The sequence below is a fragment of the Garra rufa genome, chromosome 9, assembly GCF_049309525.1.
Source record: "Garra rufa chromosome 9, GarRuf1.0, whole genome shotgun sequence".
Lineage (NCBI taxonomy): Eukaryota > Metazoa > Chordata > Actinopteri > Cypriniformes > Cyprinidae > Garra > Garra rufa.
This window is the reverse complement of record NC_133369.1, coordinates 30,963,722-30,978,289: the sequence shown is the minus strand read 5'-3', so window position 1 is coordinate 30,978,289 and position 14,568 is coordinate 30,963,722.

The window sequence follows — 14,568 nt, the reverse complement described above, 5'->3', positions numbered from 1 at the left end:
TTTGTGCGTCCTCTATAAAGCACCATTTATGAGTAGCGCGCATGCGCACAAATGCCTAAGGGGACTTTCGGAGTATGACGTAAGAGGGCACCTGTGCTAAATCAAACATAAAATACAGCGAAATGACAGGGAACAAAAAATATTAAACGAGTGATTGGGTGCTATGTTCAATACAGTTGCATTTTTTGAGAACTCTTATCAGTTAAATAGCAGAAGTTATTAGTTGGTCATTAAAAACGGCCGTGCTTTGTTGAACTATGTGGCTCAAACGATGAGACCATATTCATGAAACAGTCTTTACTAGCTAATTCGTTTCCACAAAAATGCAGCACAAATAAGCAAGCATTTTAACGTTTTCAATACACTAATCTACTATTACTGTTCAATCGCTGGAGTGTTTTTATTTTTTAAATGCCTTTAAAATATGTAGTTTTGTGAACACGGACGAAGAAACGCCAGCCCTGAAGCTCATCCGTAAACCATATAAAAGCAGCTCATATGCGCTTAATATAGCTCTTTAAAATGATATTATGTTTACATTGCGTACAGTCGCTGGAGTGTTTTTATTTAAATGCTTTTAGAAGAGGCTCAGTGATGTAGTTCGCAGACCGAAAGCTCGGAGCCCTGACTCTCATGTCAGTACAACAGAAAACACAGGCGGAAGGCAGCCCTCTCCGTTTTAAATGAAACTACTCGCAAACACCTGAATTTAGCTCTTGGTGGGTTCTAAGGGGTTGACGGAATGAAATCGCTGGAGCATTTAAATTTTAAAAGGCCGTATTTATTTTCATTTTCCGCTCCACCCCTTCAGAATGGCTTAAACGGGGCATTATTTTTCGTACGTGACCTGTGGTTAGAGGCATTGTTTCTTGTTAGTAAGACATATGGCTTAATAAATTATGTTCTTGGGCATAATTTGCAAGCTAACATGCAGCACAAGCTATATCTTCCATTTAACCTAAATATAAATGATTTTAATCTGTATTTTTGTGCGTCCTCTATAAAGCACCATTTATGAGTAGCGCGCATGCGCACAAATGCCTAAGGGGACTTTCGGAGTATGACGTAAGAGGGCACCTGTGCTAAATCAAACATAAAATACAGCGAAATGACAGGGAACAAAAAATATTAAACGAGTGATTGGGTGCTATGTTCAATACAGTTGCATTTTTTGAGAACTCTTATCAGTTAAATAGCAGAAGTTATTAGTTGGTCATTAAAAACGGCCGTGCTTTGTTGAACTATGTGGCTCAAACGATGAGACCATATTCATGAAACAGTCTTTACTAGCTAATTCGTTTCCACAAAAATGCAGCACAAATAAGCAAGCATTTTAACGTTTTCAATACACTAATCTACTATTACTGTTCAATCGCTGGAGTGTTTTTATTTTTTAAATGCCTTTAAAATATGTAGTTTTGTGAACACGGACGAAGAAACGCCAGCCCTGAAGCTCATCCGTAAACCATATAAAAGCAGCTCATATGCGCTTAATATAGCTCTTTAAAATGATATTATGTTTACATTGCGTACAGTCGCTGGAGTGTTTTTATTTAAATGCTTTTAGAAGAGGCTCAGTGATGTAGTTCGCAGACCGAAAGCTCGGAGCCCTGACTCTCATGTCAGTACAACAGAAAACACAGGCGGAAGGCAGCCCTCTCCGTTTTAAATGAAACTACTCGCAAACACCTGAATTTAGCTCTTGGTGGGTTCTAAGGGGTTGACGGAATGAAATCGCTGGAGCATTTAAATTTTAAAAGGCCGTATTTATTTTCATTTTCCGCTCCACCCCTTCAGAATGGCTTAAACGGGGCATTATTTTTCGTACGTGACCTGTGGTTAGAGGCATTGTTTCTTGTTAGTAAGACATATGGCTTAATAAATTATGTTCTTGGGCATAATTTGCAAGCTAACATGCAGCACAAGCTATATCTTCCATTTAACCTAAATATAAATGATTTTAATCTGTATTTTTGTGCGTCCTCTATAAAGCACCATTTATGAGTAGCGCGCATGCGCACAAATGCCTAAGGGGACTTTCGGAGTATGACGTAAGAGGGCACCTGTGCTAAATCAAACATAAAATACAGCGAAATGACAGGGAACAAAAAATATTAAACGAGTGATTGGGTGCTATGTTCAATACAGTTGCATTTTTTGAGAACTCTTATCAGTTAAATAGCAGAAGTTATTAGTTGGTCATTAAAAACGGCCGTGCTTTGTTGAACTATGTGGCTCAAACGATGAGACCATATTCATGAAACAGTCTTTACTAGCTAATTCGTTTCCACAAAAATGCAGCACAAATAAGCAAGCATTTTAACGTTTTCAATACACTAATCTACTATTACTGTTCAATCGCTGGAGTGTTTTTATTTTTTAAATGCCTTTAAAATATGTAGTTTTGTGAACACGGACGAAGAAACGCCAGCCCTGAAGCTCATCCGTAAACCATATAAAAGCAGCTCATATGCGCTTAATATAGCTCTTTAAAATGATATTATGTTTACATTGCGTACAGTCGCTGGAGTGTTTTTATTTAAATGCTTTTAGAAGAGGCTCAGTGATGTAGTTCGCAGACCGAAAGCTCGGAGCCCTGACTCTCATGTCAGTACAACAGAAAACACAGGCGGAAGGCAGCCCTCTCCGTTTTAAATGAAACTACTCGCAAACACCTGAATTTAGCTCTTGGTGGGTTCTAAGGGGTTGACGGAATGAAATCGCTGGAGCATTTAAATTTTAAAAGGCCGTATTTATTTTCATTTTCCGCTCCACCCCTTCAGAATGGCTTAAACGGGGCATTATTTTTCGTACGTGACCTGTGGTTAGAGGCATTTGTAACCCCAAGCGCTATTGGTGTGCTGTAGTTACAATGATTTCTCTCTCTCTATGAGAAGATACACTATAATGGACCAGTCAAGTTACTAGGTTCACTACAGAAGGGCAAAAATTGGATAAACCACATTAATAAAACAGACAGACCAGGAAAATAACTTAAAGTTGTTGTTTGTTGTTTTTTTTTACTCTGAATAAAGGTTGAGAGGTTAACAGTGAAAATATAAAATGAAATAACAAAAGAAAACTGCTGGAGTACACATCCAAAGAAATTATCCCTTTTCTTCCTTTCTTTTTATAATAATTAAGTTTGAGCTCCTTTTGTAGTAATTTTATTTAAATAATTTTATTGGACTATACTTTGTATTTTATATTTAACTTCTAATTTTGAATTTATTAGTTTATTTCAGTCTTATTGATTTAGATAATTTTCTAACCTTCTCCTAGTTTTGGAGCTTTGTTTATCTTGTTATTGGTTTAAGTTAAATCCTCTGACCCACAACAACAAAAACAAATACAACAGATCACAACAGATCACTCCAGGAAAATAACAAATTCAGTGTCAGTATATGAAAAGTTCTCAATCCATAGAATAAATGTGAACATGGAAAAACAAAACAAAAAACAACTGTCCTTGATGAAACCAGGGAACACAAAAGCCTCCTTGTGTTTGAAGTGCGAAAAGTTCAATAGTGCAATAGCTAGTGTGATGATCAGTGTTGAGGTAGTTTGGTGAGAAAATACCACTAGGAACAGATGAACTCCACTTGGAATAATGGATAAGGCGCTGATCACGTGGTAAGTCGCAGGCTTTTCTTCTAGTTATCTCTCTTCCTCAGGGTTCACTACTTGGGTGGCTCGCCATCTCAGGATCACAGTCTAACTCAGTCTTGGAAAAGAACCTGACCTGTTTATACAAACAGTGTCACAACATCACAGACAATTAACATGACTGTTAAAACCCAGTATAACCTTATATATATATATATATATATATATATATATATATATATATATATGTATGTAAACACTCAACTGGTTGAAAAAAAGTATAAAAAAAATACTATTTAAGCACTTCTGCCACTTTAGACATATGAAATCAGTTACATAAAGGATAATCATCTGTTGACTATCATTTTTAAGCTCTTCAAAAAAATACAATACATAATTACAATACATATATATGACAACTGAATACCGAATGTATATAAACTTGCATAAAATGCTTCAAAAACATTAACACAACACATTAAACCTCATTTGAGAAAGTTGAACATTATGTTACTCTGAAACTCACCAAATCCAGGGGATTTCAACAATTAATCAACTGCATCGGATCTCAGGGTTTGTGATCACATATCATCTGGCTCAATACCATCAATAATTTGTGCTAAAATGACCCAAATCAGAGTTATACAAGTGTTACATCATTATACAACATGTTGTTTATGAATATTAAACAAGGATGTTTGTTATATTTGCTTTTCAATCTGCGTTGATCTTACTCGCGATCTGCAAGGTGCGTGCTCTCCCTCTGCAACTATGCGTCTCATATCAGTGACGTCATGCTCAGCGTGCATCTTATGACAAGCGTTTTGCTTGAGTTACTAGTTAATTTAATTATTTTAAAGTTCCCTACAACACAGCAGAATAACTTTGAATACGCTTCAGCTTTTATTTTAATGCAGATAAAATTGTTATAAATTATATTTTTTTCTATTCATTATCATAAATTTTAGACAGTTCGTTTCTGACCTGGGTTACACCCTCCCCCCTTTAGTCCTTGCAAGTCCCTTTGCATGGCTGTAATAAGGCTTTTTAGGGTTTGGGGTGTCTAATTGATCTGGGTTGTTCTGCAAGAGACTCGACAAAAGCCGTATTCAAACCCTGAAGTAAGGATTGAATGATGGATATCATCGGGTTCCCCATCTCTGGGTAAGTCAGCCTTTTTGACTTCTGCTTCACTCTTTTAGACCTCCTTAGATGACTTTCATCCTCACTTTCATCATGATCTGTTCCTTCCTCAAGTTCATCAGGCTCAGCAGACTCCAATCTGGTTCTCCACAGTGGAACGTCAGGTACAGTTTCCTCAACTTGCACTGCATCTGTTCCACTGTCCTTCTCCTTTTTGTTTCCATCAGGTGTATCCAGTGTTTCCTGCTCTGCTTGAGGTAAGCGGTTTTCCTCTATCAGGCTCTCTCTCTCAGGTTCCATAGGCATGTTTGGCGTTTGCTGCTTTACTGGAGGTACGCAAGTTCTTTCTTTCAGGGTTTCTTTTACAGGTTCCACATCACTGGATGGAGGCTCGACTTCAGGTGAGTGCTGGTTGTCAGGTGAGTTTTCTACACGAGGTAAGTATTCTACTTCAGGTGAGTTCTTCCTTCTAGACACATTTTCTGCATTCACAATCTCAGAAGCATTGGTTGATACAGGCTCTAGGTCGAGTAAGCTTTGGCTTGCAGGATCAGTGTCAAGAGAAAGCTCAGTGGGCCTTCTTACAACATTGTACTCCCGGACAAACTTTTCTGAGGTAAGAGCTGACACATCAGAAATCTGGGGTATGTAGTCATCTTCATCCGAGCTTTGGTAATTCTCTAGACACTCATTTTCAACATCTCGGCTTTGTCTAGTCACCCTCTTCTTCTGAGGCTTCACTACATCGGACTCATCATCGTCATCATGAAGCAAAGACAGAAACCCACAAGGTAGCAGTAAATCTCTATGCAGCGTACGTAGAGGACCTTCTTGTTTCTCAGGTTTCACTGTATAAACGGGTAGCTCCCCGGCACGACTCACCACAACATGCACCACAGAATCCCACCTGTCAGCCAGCTTGTGTTTTCCACGCAACCTTACGTTTCGGACCAGCACACGGTCTCCTTCCTCAAGAGTTGACTCAGTCACTCGGTGATCAAACCGGACTTTATTTCTTTCAGCTGTTTTAGCTGCATTCTTCTGAGCTAATTTGTAGCTTTCTTGAAGATAGGTTTTCAATGACCGCACATACTGCGAATGGAATTTGGGACCGTCACGGTTCACTGAAGTGTTGAAAATCAAGTCCACTGGCAGTCTTGGTTGGCGGCCAAACATAAGTTCATACGGTGTGTAACCGGTTGTCTCATGTTTCGTGCAGTTATAAGCATGCACAAGTGGTTTTACAAAATCTTTCCAATGAGACTTCTCTTGAGTTTTCAAGGTACCCAGCATTCCCAGCAGCGTACGATTAAAACGCTCCACTGGGTTACCCCTTGGATGGTACGGAGTGGTTCTGACTTTTTTTATACCTGAAATCTCACAGAGTTCTTTAATTGTCTTGGACTCAAAGTCAGGTCCTTGGTCGCTGTGGAGCTTCTCAGGCATGCCATAATGAACTATGAAGTTTTCCCACAAACTCTTGGCGACTGTTCTAGCTTTCTGGTTTGGTGTGGGGACTGCGACCGCATACTTTGTGAAGAAGTCAGTTATCACCAGGATATCTTTGGTGTTACTACGGTCGGGCTCTAATGATAGGAAGTCCATGCACACTAATTCTAGTGGCCGGGTGACTTGAATGTTCACTAGAGGTGCGGCTCTGTCTGGCAGGGTCTTTCTACATACACAGCGATGACAAGTCTTGACTTTGTTCTCAATATCAGTAGCCATCCTGGGCCAATAGAATCGAGACCGGATAAGATCAAGGGTCCGTTCTATGCCCATATGACCCATATTGTCATGCAGACTTTCCATGGCTATGGCTCTTAAGTCGGGGGGAAGAACTAATTGGTAGGTTGTGCAGTCTCCAACCGTCCTTTTCCGATACAGGATACTGTCTCTAAGTTCAAGTTTCTTCCACTCTCTTAACAGAAGGGGAAGTTCTGGAAATTCACGTCTCAGTGCGGGTAGGACTGTGTTTCCGGATTCCATCTGTAGGATCACCTCTCGCAATGCCGGATCATTTCTCTGCTTTTCTTTCAACTCTTGCTCTGTTATACAGGAAACAACTGAAGACCCTTCCATCTGCTCATAATCATCAGGGATTGCTTCGGGACGCATGGAGATTGATTCAATGAGGGTAATACAACCACTGTCTTTATCTCGACATAACAAATGCTTGTCAAAGACTGCTTGGACTACGAGAGCGGAAACCAGGGTGGATTTTGCTGCTTCCGGTGAGTGATACAAGGTGAACTGACGTATACGGTCTTGTTCTTTTTGGGATGCTGAATCATTCACCAGATCACCGTGACGCCTTCTGGAGAGTGCATCCGCGTCAAGATTGTTTTTCCCAGGGCGATACTGGAGAGTAAAAGAGAAGGTGGACAAGGCAGACAACCACCTATAACTGGTCGCATCCAACTTCGCCGAGGTTAAAATGTAAGTAAGGGGGTTGCTGTCTGTGATCACCTTGAAACTACTCCCATAAAGGTAGTCACAGAACTTCTCGGTAACTGCCCACTTCAGGGCTAGGAATTCCAGCTTGTGGGCTGGATACCGGGCCTCGCTCCTGGATAACCCTCGACTTGCATATGAAATCACTCGCAACACTCCGTCTTGCTCTTGATAGAGCGCGGCACCTAATCCGGTAGTGCTCGCATCTGTATGCAGCACATATGCCAATGCAGGATCAGCAAATCCCAAGACTGGTGCTTCGGTAAGTTTCTCAATTAGTGTCTCAAATGCTCGCTGGCAATCTGTCGTCCACCTCCCTCCGAAAAGCGCATTTGGATCGAGGTAGGTCTTTTCCTTACTTTTTCCTTTGCAGCTCTTCCGAAGGGGGGGATATCCTGCAGTTAATTCATTTAGTGGCTTTACGATCTTCGCGTAATCCTTTATAAATCGTCTGTAATACCCGGAGAACCCTAGAAATGAGCGTAATTCTTTCAGGTTCCGTGGACTTGGCCAGGTCTTAATGGCTTCAATCTTTTGGGGATCCGTCTCCACACCCTTTTCTGAGACAATGTGACCAAGATATTTCACTGACGTCTGGAAAAACTTGCACTTTTCCAACGAAAGCTTTAGTCCATATTCCCTCAAACGTCCCAGAACATGAAGGAGACGTCTTTCATGCTCTTCAAGAGTATCTGAGAAGACAATCAGATCATCTAAGAACACCAAGACTTCCGAAAGGTTGATGTCTCCCATGCATTTCTCCATCAGCCTTTGGAATGTGCTTGGTGCGTTGGTGATGCCCTGGGGCATTCTATTGAATTCCCAAAAGCCCAATGGGCATACGAAAGCAGTCTTGGGTTTGTCCTTTTCTTCCAGTTCAATCTGGTAATAACCAGATTTAAGGTCAAGCACTGAGAACCATTTTGAACCTCTAAGTGTAGAAAAGGTTTCCTCCAAGTTGGGTAAGGCATAGGCGTCTTTGATGGTCTGCATATTCAGCTTGCGATAATCAATGCAAAGCCTTATATCACCATTTTTCTTCCTTACCACAACGATAGGAGAAGAGAAAGATGATTCTGACTCACGGATTATACCGGCTTCAAGTAATTCCTCCAAGTGTCGACGGACAGCTTCAAGATCGTTGGGATGGATCGGTCTAGCTTTATGCTTGAAGGGGGTTTCATCATGCAACTTGATACTATGTTGCACTTTGTCTGTGTGTCCAACATCCATGTCATGCAATGCGAAGACTTCGGGCATAGCACGCAGTTTCTGAGTAATTCTCTCCCTCCACACTTCAGGGACACAAGAATCACCGAAATCAAAGCAGAGTTCTTCTGCAGATTTAACACGGACATTTGACATTGAGCGATCAGATTTGGTCACCTTGTGTGAGATCACTTTTTGCAAAGCATGAATATCTGCAATCACACTCTTGCCAGGAATAATAATGTCATGCTCAGTTTCATTCTTTAACACTACTGGAACTTTCTGTGATGGATGCTGAGGCAGGTTTAATAAGCAACTGGTAACTAACAGACCTCCAGGAAAAAGTGAATATGAAGGAGGCTCCATCACTGCCCATTTTTCAATTACCTGTCCTCTTACACTCACCACTCCTTCAAGAACAACATTTTGACCCGCAGGGACAACAGTAGGGGTAGGATCAGGAAGCCTAACAATTCCTATGCTACTGTTAACTTTCTGCTGGCGTCTGTGCTCAATGGTCTTGATCACAGCCCTGAAGCCAAATGGAACAGTTTGACAAACTGAGTCATTGGTCTCAGTGTATTTGTCATATGCAAGATCCAAAGTGTTTGTCCCTATTAGCACCTTTGGCTGGGCAGTGCCACCAGTTTCCGGGAGTACTAAAGCAAGAGTTGACACTTCAACGTCAGACCCAAGGAAGTCTTTGGGGAATGTGACTCTCACCTCAACATACCCCAGGTAAGGTACTGCTTGACCATTGGCTGCTTCTATTTCCAGCAAATTATCCAAGGATGTTATGTTCAATCCAGGCAGATTTTGCTCATAAAACGACTGAGAAATAGTCGTCACTTGAGAGCCCGTGTCAAGTAAACAGAGGCAAGGATTCCCTTCAATGTTCACTTGAGCAGTACACTTGGCACCGATTAATCCTTTAGGTAAGCCAAACGAATTAAATTTTTGATGTGTCTTCAAATTGCTCATTTGTGCTGACTTTTTGAGACTTGCTTGACAAGTGACAGCCCTCGTACGTCCCGCTACAAGGGCTGGATGGCGTTTAAAGATCCTGAGGCACTTGGACCATATAGATTGTCCCACAGGGCTTGGCGCTCTTTCAGCTGCTTCCTCTTATCAGTCACTAGCGATGGGTTTGGATCATTTTCGCAAATTGAAGCAACATGCCCATCCTCACCACATCGAAAGCAATAACCTGGCTTGGGCCTGGAAAGCGGTTTGTGCTCAGCTTTAGGAGGGTTTTCCCTGGGAAACTGTACGTTAGTTTGTTTCACTTTGCTTGCGTTACCTTTCGGCTCTGGGTTATTCGGGGCTCTGAGTTTTGTCATTTGACTCTGGAGCTCTGTGACTTGTCGCTTTAACTCAAGGACAGCATCAGTTGATGGCAACTCGGTTTGTCCTGCCTGCTTATTTTTTTGTTTAGAAAGCTGGCTCTGGAGCTTAGCGACTTGTTTTCTCAACTCTATGACCTCTGTCCCTTCTGATATTTCATCTTGCTTTAGATTAAGAGGGTTGGCAGTGACAGTGTGGGAACTGGCTCTTTGTCTTTGTGTGCCAAGGTGTTGTCTCATGCGGCTCTCTTTGGCAAAGTGTTTGTCCTCCTCACTGCGCAGCTGCAGAAGTAGCTCTGAGAAAGGAGGAGGTTTATTTCTCTTGTGCTCAAGCTGAAGATTTGCTATTAGTGCGTCATCCCAACATCCCCGACAGAATTGTTTCAGAAGTTGCCGGTCAGCTTCTTCAGCAGGAATACCGCCTCGCTTCATCACTTTAAGAAGGTAAGTGTGCAACCGTTGTAAGAACAAGGAAGGTTTCTCACCTGCATTTTGCAGTGTATTTAAAAACTTAGCGAAAAGATCATCACCGTCTTCCACAATGTCAAAAGCTGCATCCAAGACATCAAGGTAAGCAGCAGGTAAGGCTTTTGCACCTAACTGTTTCACTATTTCTGCTGCTGGCGGCAGTAAACTGTCCAAGATCTTCCTGGAACGGTTTAAGTCAGAGAGTGAACAATCTTGAAGTAGTAATTCTACACTGTTCCGCCAGGTGTCATAATCAACTTCGCCACTGGGACGGGGGATTCTGCCTGAGAAGACTCTTAGCCTGAATGATAAACTAGAGGGAGCAACTACATCACTTCTCAGAATATGCTCTACGACCATCCTTTGGACTTGAGGTGGGTTGACATCATTTACACCAAGAGTGGGTGAAAAACTTCCTGTACTTACTCGGCAAGCAGTATCAGAATTTGGTCCTCCTTCTGAACACTCAGCTTGCTTAGGTGGAGAAGGAATGTCAGATGAGGAAGGATCAGTCATTTGGGATGATTCAAGATTGCTTGCATCATTCAGATTTTCTGCAGTAGAAGCAGTGGTTGAGAGAAGCTGCTCTTTCAAGAGCTCTTCAAAAGTTCTTCCACTGAACTTTGCTATTTTCTTCAATTCGGCAAAGTAATGGGTGGTAGCCTGTTCAGTAACGGCTGAAGCATAGACACTTGATAGGAGCCTGATGTGGTAAACAACATCGTGTGGACTCTTAAAAGTGTAAGGCAACAGGGGTTTGAGAGTCACCAATGCAGAATAACTGCTGTACTCTACTATGACATCCCTATGATATGGCGATTTGGGATTATCTATGCAAAGATGTCTACAAATACGACCGTACTTGTTTAGAAAATCAGTTAAATCTTCATCAAGTTCTGTATTTGTTAGTCCTCTAATTATCACTGAGTTTTCAATTTGAACGTTCTCAAGCTCAATTATTTCCATGTTAACACTTTTTGCACCACTTCAAAGATTAAGTTATTCTCCTGTCTCTTTAAGGGTCCTTGACTCACACAAGAAAAAAAATGTTTAACTACAATGCCCTCCTGGCTGGCTCGCCACTTTCTGTAACCCCAAGCGCTATTGGTGTGCTGTAGTTACAATGATTTCTCTCTCTCTATGAGAAGATACACTATAATGGACCAGTCAAGTTACTAGGTTCACTACAGAAGGGCAAAAATTGGATAAACCACATTAATAAAACAGACAGACCAGGAAAATAACTTAAAGTTGTTGTTTGTTGTTTTTTTTTACTCTGAATAAAGGTTGAGAGGTTAACAGTGAAAATATAAAATGAAATAACAAAAGAAAACTGCTGGAGTACACATCCAAAGAAATTATCCCTTTTCTTCCTTTCTTTTTATAATAATTAAGTTTGAGCTCCTTTTGTAGTAATTTTATTTAAATAATTTTATTGGACTATACTTTGTATTTTATATTTAACTTCTAATTTTGAATTTATTAGTTTATTTCAGTCTTATTGATTTAGATAATTTTCTAACCTTCTCCTAGTTTTGGAGCTTTGTTTATCTTGTTATTGGTTTAAGTTAAATCCTCTGACCCACAACAACAAAAACAAATACAACAGATCACAACAGATCACTCCAGGAAAATAACAAATTCAGTGTCAGTATATGAAAAGTTCTCAATCCATAGAATAAATGTGAACATGGAAAAACAAAACAAAAAACAACTGTCCTTGATGAAACCAGGGAACACAAAAGCCTCCTTGTGTTTGAAGTGCGAAAAGTTCAATAGTGCAATAGCTAGTGTGATGATCAGTGTTGAGGTAGTTTGGTGAGAAAATACCACTAGGAACAGATGAACTCCACTTGGAATAATGGATAAGGCGCTGATCACGTGGTAAGTCGCAGGCTTTTCTTCTAGTTATCTCTCTTCCTCAGGGTTCACTACTTGGGTGGCTCGCCATCTCAGGATCACAGTCTAACTCAGTCTTGGAAAAGAACCTGACCTGTTTATACAAACAGTGTCACAACATCACAGACAATTAACATGACTGTTAAAACCCAGTATAACCTTATATATATATATATATATATATATATATATATATATATATATATATATATATATGTATGTAAACACTCAACTGGTTGAAAAAAAGTATAAAAAAAATACTATTTAAGCACTTCTGCCACTTTAGACATATGAAATCAGTTACATAAAGGATAATCATCTGTTGACTATCATTTTTAAGCTCTTCAAAAAAATACAATACATAATTACAATACATATATATGACAACTGAATACCGAATGTATATAAACTTGCATAAAATGCTTCAAAAACATTAACACAACACATTAAACCTCATTTGAGAAAGTTGAACATTATGTTACTCTGAAACTCACCAAATCCAGGGGATTTCAACAATTAATCAACTGCATCGGATCTCAGGGTTTGTGATCACATATCATCTGGCTCAATACCATCAATAATTTGTGCTAAAATGACCCAAATCAGAGTTATACAAGTGTTACATCATTATACAACATGTTGTTTATGAATATTAAACAAGGATGTTTGTTATATTTGCTTTTCAATCTGCGTTGATCTTACTCGCGATCTGCAAGGTGCGTGCTCTCCCTCTGCAACTATGCGTCTCATATCAGTGACGTCATGCTCAGCGTGCATCTTATGACAAGCGTTTTGCTTGAGTTACTAGTTAATTTAATTATTTTAAAGTTCCCTACAACACAGCAGAATAACTTTGAATACGCTTCAGCTTTTATTTTAATGCAGATAAAATTGTTATAAATTATATTTTTTTCTATTCATTATCATAAATTTTAGACAGTTCGTTTCTGACCTGGGTTACACCTTGTTTCTTGTTAGTAAGACATATGGCTTAATAAATTATGTTCTTGGGCATAATTTGCAAGCTAACATGCAGCACAAGCTATATCTTCCATTTAACCTAAATATAAATGATTTTAATCTGTATTTTTGTGCGTCCTCTATAAAGCACCATTTATGAGTAGCGCGCATGCGCACAAATGCCTAAGGGGACTTTCGGAGTATGACGTAAGAGGGCACCTGTGCTAAATCAAACATAAAATACAGCGAAATGACAGGGAACAAAAAATATTAAACGAGTGATTGGGTGCTATGTTCAATACAGTTGCATTTTTTGAGAACTCTTATCAGTTAAATAGCAGAAGTTATTAGTTGGTCATTAAAAACGGCCGTGCTTTGTTGAACTATGTGGCTCAAACGATGAGACCATATTCATGAAACAGTCTTTACTAGCTAATTCGTTTCCACAAAAATGCAGCACAAATAAGCAAGCATTTTAACGTTTTCAATACACTAATCTACTATTACTGTTCAATCGCTGGAGTGTTTTTATTTTTTAAATGCCTTTAAAATATGTAGTTTTGTGAACACGGACGAAGAAACGCCAGCCCTGAAGCTCATCCGTAAACCATATAAAAGCAGCTCATATGCGCTTAATATAGCTCTTTAAAATGATATTATGTTTACATTGCGTACAGTCGCTGGAGTGTTTTTATTTAAATGCTTTTAGAAGAGGCTCAGTGATGTAGTTCGCAGACCGAAAGCTCGGAGCCCTGACTCTCATGTCAGTACAACAGAAAACACAGGCGGAAGGCAGCCCTCTCCGTTTTAAATGAAACTACTCGCAAACACCTGAATTTAGCTCTTGGTGGGTTCTAAGGGGTTGACGGAATGAAATCGCTGGAGCATTTAAATTTTAAAAGGCCGTATTTATTTTCATTTTCCGCTCCACCCCTTCAGAATGGCTTAAACGGGGCATTATTTTTCGTACGTGACCTGTGGTTAGAGGCATTGTTTCTTGTTAGTAAGACATATGGCTTAATAAATTATGTTCTTGGGCATAATTTGCAAGCTAACATGCAGCACAAGCTATATCTTCCATTTAACCTAAATATAAATGATTTTAATCTGTATTTTTGTGCGTCCTCTATAAAGCACCATTTATGAGTAGCGCGCATGCGCACAAATGCCTAAGGGGACTTTCGGAGTATGACGTAAGAGGGCACCTGTGCTAAATCAAACATAAAATACAGCGAAATGACAGGGAACAAAAAATATTAAACGAGTGATTGGGTGCTATGTTCAATACAGTTGCATTTTTTGAGAACTCTTATCAGTTAAATAGCAGAAGTTATTAGTTGGTCATTAAAAACGGCCGTGCTTTGTTGAACTATGTGGCTCAAACGATGAGACCATATTCATGAAACAGTCTTTACTAGCTAATTCGTTTCCACAAAAATGCAGCACAAATAAGCAAGCATTTTAACGTTTTCAATACACTAATCTA